Raw genomic sequence first — 5,567 nt, 5'->3', positions numbered from 1 at the left:
GATGAATTTTGGTTTTATTCCTTCGCAAGCTAAAGCGATCGCCACTTCCTCCGCAGCCTCTATATTGCGTCCCCTGATTGCCGCAGCGGAAAGTGGCACTCCGCGGCCGTTTATAACCGAAGCCATGGCCACCCCGATTTAGCCTCCGGCCGCATCAACGTAGGCTAAAAAAGAGAATCGAGAACTCAAGAGCATGCTAAGCCCGCTCAACACAGAGATTCAAAATTCGAATTGCGAAAGCGAGCAGTCACTGTGGGAATACGAATTTTGAATATTTTTTTTTTTCACTTTCTCGTGTGCCTTTCTACTTACCTGGGAAATTTAAGAATGGAAACGAGTACTCCTCTTTCTCCACCGGGGAACCAATTGGTACCCCAAAAATAGCTACAGAATCAGGTGCCCCTTCCCCCGCCTACAAAGGTCGTAGTCGGGAGCCGTGAGCGGAGGGATAATGAGGTGAAGAAAATGGTTATTGAAACAATGAGACAACTCCCGCAAAAACGTAAATGAGACGAGACGGATCCGCTGGTGGCATTAGAAAGGAGACTGGACGCTAAATACGAGGTTAGATTTGAAAGAATCGATGCCCTCCTAACCCAATTAACGGGTGCGGTAAATCAAATGCAGACGCAATTCACCACGATGCAGAACGCCTTTGTCGAGAGGCTAACAAATTAGAAAAGACGGTAATCCAAATGCAACAAAATAGACAGGCGCCATACAAAGGAAGGGTTAATGGTGTGGCAATGGAACTGCTGCGGCCTCCAGCGAAAGCGAGCGCTCGTGCCACAGCACTTACAGTAGAGCGGAGGAAAACCTTCAGCTATAGCCCTTCAGCAAACTGGGAAAGGTCTACCGAAATTGTAGGGATATCAGGCCTTCCACGGTGACCGAGGAGAAAAATCTCGCGTCTCCACGCTAGTTAAAAGGAACATAGCGACAGTCGAGCATGAGGTCAACCTACGTGACATCGAAGCTGTCTTAGTAGAAATTATCACTGGTCGGAAAGAAGAGCCCAGTCTATTCATCTTAAACATGTACAGCACCCCCAAGCAGAGAAAGATATGTTTCCGCGCCCTCTTCCACAAAGCGATCAAAACGGCATGAAACAATCCTCTTATAATATCAGGAGCTTTCAACGCCACCTACCAAGAATGGGGCTACAGTAGACCTGACCCCAAGGGCATGAAACTATGGGAGGACATACATGAGCTCGGTCTCACCCTCCTGACGAACCCTAGTTGTCCCTCTAGGATGGGAAACAGCGTTTGTGCAGACATAAACCTGGACTTTACCCTTTGGAAAAACACGGGAGACGCCGTCTGGAAAAACACAGCTGAAAATGTCGACAGCGAACTGTTTGTTCTGGCGCTCACCCTCAGCAAGGCCGCCAAAACTCGTCGCTTCAGGAATCCCAAAATCACCGAATGTGACAGGTTTAGGCATATCAGAGAAAAAAGCGAATCGGGAGACGAATTCCAAAGCATAGACAAATGGGCGGCGATGCTTAAGAAACACATCGAGAAAGCAACCACTACTCTACGAGACGATGTGCCGGTGATTGTTGACAGCAAACGCCTTCATATGTGGGAAGCGGAATGCCGCATGAAGAGGCATCACCGGTCGCGAGGAAGGAACAGGAACCTTAGGCGAAGGATAGCAAGATATAAAAAAGAGATTGACGATTACGCAGTAAAACTTTGCGAACAAAACTGGTGCAGTAGGTGCGACGACATGGAAGGGAACATGAGCCTTGCGAATACGAGGAGCCTACGTAGCCACATATTTGATCCTGACAATTGAGAATCCAATCGGGCATAAGACTGACGAAAGCCAGACACGGGTTCGAGAGCACGTACGGTGAACAAATGGCGAAACTAATTAATATGTACAGCCTTTATCAAAAGATTATAGCCCAAGGGGTCTACTTCTGAGCGATACTATGTGGTTCGTAATGCATTCCCAGGTTTGCATACTTACTGAAGGCAAGAAGATTTTTCGTCCTACCCTGTCCAATGGCTAGGACTTCCACGATAGTTACAGAAGTCATAATATACGGCTTAAAAGTAAACCCTCTGGGCTGTAAAATTTCGATAAAGACTGTACGTAGGCGACACGCAAACCTCCCGCCTACCGTATTATGAAGGACCCTCAAACGAGGCCCTAGAGGCGCCGATCATGGAGGCGGAGGTCCGCGCCAAATTATTTGACCTACAAACAAAATCGGCTCCCGGCCCCGACGGAATCACAAACAAGGTTCTCTGAAATTTGGACGATAACTCCATCCGCACGCTCACAAAATACATGCGCGTCATATGGGACAGAGGCCGCTTCTCACAACAGTGGAAGACGGACAACGTAATTCTGATACTGAAGCCAGGAAAACCCCCGAGACTAGAAAACTTACGACCAAGTCGAAACGCGACTGACTAGTTTCATGGAGCTTAACGACCAGGGGCCGCACGAAATGTTTGGGTTCGTGTCCGGCTTGAGCATACAGGACGTAATGCTCCGCTTGAGACACGACATCATAGGAAGCGCAACCAGGGACGCGAGGGTACTATTAGTGCTAGACCTGACAAAGGCCTTCGATAGCGTAAAACAAGCGGTGATTCTCTCCGGCTTCCGATAATTTGAGGCCGCAAAGAAGACGTACGACTACGTAGAAGACTTTCTGCCGGGTAGAACAATAAAGATCAAGTTTCAGGACATTGAATACTCCACCGTGAAACTAGGAAGCAGAGGTACGCTGTAGGGTCGGTGCTGTCGCCATTTCTCTTTAATGTGGCCATGCGAAACCTGCTGATAGAACTGAGGAAGGTGTAAAATTTGAAGTTTAGCATGTGCGCGGACAACATCAATCTGTGGTCTACCCAGGAGAGTGACGCGAGCATCAAGGAGCGCGTAGGACACCGTGGTGTCCCACGCGGCCGAAAGGGGCCTCTCGTGCTTTCCGGAAAAAAAGCGGAATTGTTTATCTACAACCCTAAGGCATTCAGGTGCAAACGCCTGATAAACGGCAACATAACAGTTAACGGCCAAACAGTGCCGAAAGTCGAACAAAGTAGGATCCTGAGGCTGTTTCTGCAAGCACATGAGCACAACGATACAACGGTAAAGAAGCTGAAAGCGTACGCCACGCAAGTCACGGGACTGTTCTGGAGAATCTCAAGGGTCGGGGCCTTAAGGAACGAAGCCTCCTGAAATTAATGCAGGTTTACATCATTAGCCGCATATGTTCATCGTCATCATCATCATCATCCTCAGCCTGACTATACCATGACTATGGCCTGACTATGTGGTGCCGCATATCTTACGCCACACCTTTCCTGTACATCAGATCAGATGAATGGCAGAGAATAAACGCACTCATTACACGATGCGCCAAGAGGGCTCAGGGACTACTGATCTCGACCTCGACCACGGTGTAAGAATAATTATTCTTACACCGTGACCTCGACTGATCGTCTCCTCGAAATGGGGGGCACAACAATTGGACGGAACTAGCGAATACTGTCCGCTTGGCGCAACTAGAAAGATTGAACCACCACGGGCCGAGCCATCCTCGGCTGGATGGGACTGCGGTCAGATAGAGGAACAAGCGACAAAATGGCCATTCCACGAAAATGTCATCAATACATAATATAGCCCCCTTGCGTAACTACGTGCAGCCTGCGTGCAATAAGGAGCGGAGACAAAGGAGGGCCGAGACGCTCGCAAAGAGAGCGGGAAAATGAAGCCATAGGAGGTCGCTTAGGTGTACACGGCTAGCGGGAAGTCGGGGGTGGCGGTAGCTGCTTTCGTCAATGGCCGCGGTGTACCTGCCACCGCCGCGCCCGTTAGAAGCCGAAATATAGACACAGGCGTAGAAGTTGCGATAGCACTCGCTTGCGTTGGAACGGAAGCCAGCACAGCTATTTGTGACAGAAAAACGGCTCTCGGGAACTTTGAAAAACGGAGGGTCTCGAAGGAGGCAACCAAAATTCCAGAGAAAGAAAACTTAGAAGGATTCTAATTATTTGGAACCCCCGGCACGAATCCGCCCCCGGCAACGAGGCGGCGCCCGAGCTGGCGCGAGCTTTAAACTTCCGGGAGTCGTAAAGCCGCCTGGTGGCGAAGGGATGAACGAGAGGCTGCAAACATATATGGAAATAGAACACTGCAGACTGAGCAGAAGGTGCCTGTCACCACCGTGCCGAACGCTAAATAACAAGGAGACCGTTGCTTGGCGGCGCCTGCAATTTGGGAATTTTGCAAGTCCCGTCTGGCTTTTCAACACGCAAATGAAGGAAAAGGTGGACGATAAATGCGAAACCTGCGGAGTAAGCGGTACTCTGGATCATATTGCCGCGAAACCTACAAAACTGTATTTGTTGTTTTTTTGGTAGCCGCCAGAATGCGGCCTTATCACTCTGATTCTAGATCGCGCATCAGTTCTGTATTCTTTGTTTGTTAATACTCGATGTCGTGGCGTGACGAAGGTGAGTCTCGGCTGCGATTTCAGCACGAGACGAAACAGAGATCGAACACCGATGCCAACGTTCAATATCTGGACGGGAACAAGCGATCTTCAGGTTGCTGTCGACGGACGCACAATACTACCTCTCCACCTACACCAAATTTGGTAGAAATTGAATTAAGAAAACAGCACCCCTAAAAGCTCAAATAGAGCTACTAACCAGCCAACTAGAAACTGCACTAGCTAAATCTCAGCCGCCTCAGCAAGAGGAGGCGATGGAAAGCGACGCTGAGTCTAGCATGGAAAAAAAGTTAGAAGCTATGATGAGAAAGATACAGGAATCCATTCCCTCCATAGTATCACGACAGATAGCGAAAGCGATGACGATTCGCAAGTATGCCAACACAAGGAGACCCACGAACCCCGTAACTCACAAGATGCGTAGGGTGATCAGTGAGGGTGAGAAGCTGCAGCAGCTCCCCCTCCAGAATAACAATCTTCAGGCACAACATGGCGGGACAAACTAAGGAGAGTCCTATAATTTTGACACAGTGGAATAGTCAAGGCTTTAAATCAAAGACTAAGAGACCGGACCTTAGGATGCACCTTTCCACGTACGAGCATACTCCGGTAGTGGTGGCCGTACAGGAGCCAGGCGGGAACGCGAGCCTCACAGACTACAAAACGTTCCAACTCGACCCACTAACATGCATCTTCGTGCACAAAAATTTCACAGCAAATCTGATAGATCTGGAATTACAAGCCAGCTTTTCATTCGTGATGGTGACTCTCCTGCCCATAAAAATGATGATCCGCCGCTCCACATCCTGAACGTGTACTGCCCACCTAAAGCAAAAAAATGTAACCTTCTCCGCACTCCTGAGTAGGGCTGTCAGGGAAGCGGGACGAGATCCGTTACTAGTGTTAGGAGATTTCAATGCGCAGAGCCTCTCATAAAGCTACAACCGAGAGGACATACGAGGACGGAAGCTAGCGGAGGCAGCGTCCACACTAGACCTAACCCTACACACCGACCCGGCGTACCCCACGCGAACTGGGAACTCGGCGCAGAGGGAGCAGCGTCCACACTAGGCCTAACCCTACACAC

The sequence above is a fragment of the Amblyomma maculatum genome, chromosome 10 (genome assembly GCF_055883805.1).
Source record: "Amblyomma maculatum isolate TAMU_Amacu chromosome 10, ASM5588380v1, whole genome shotgun sequence".
Lineage (NCBI taxonomy): Eukaryota > Metazoa > Arthropoda > Arachnida > Ixodida > Ixodidae > Amblyomma > Amblyomma maculatum.
This window is presented reverse-complemented; position numbering follows the sequence as displayed.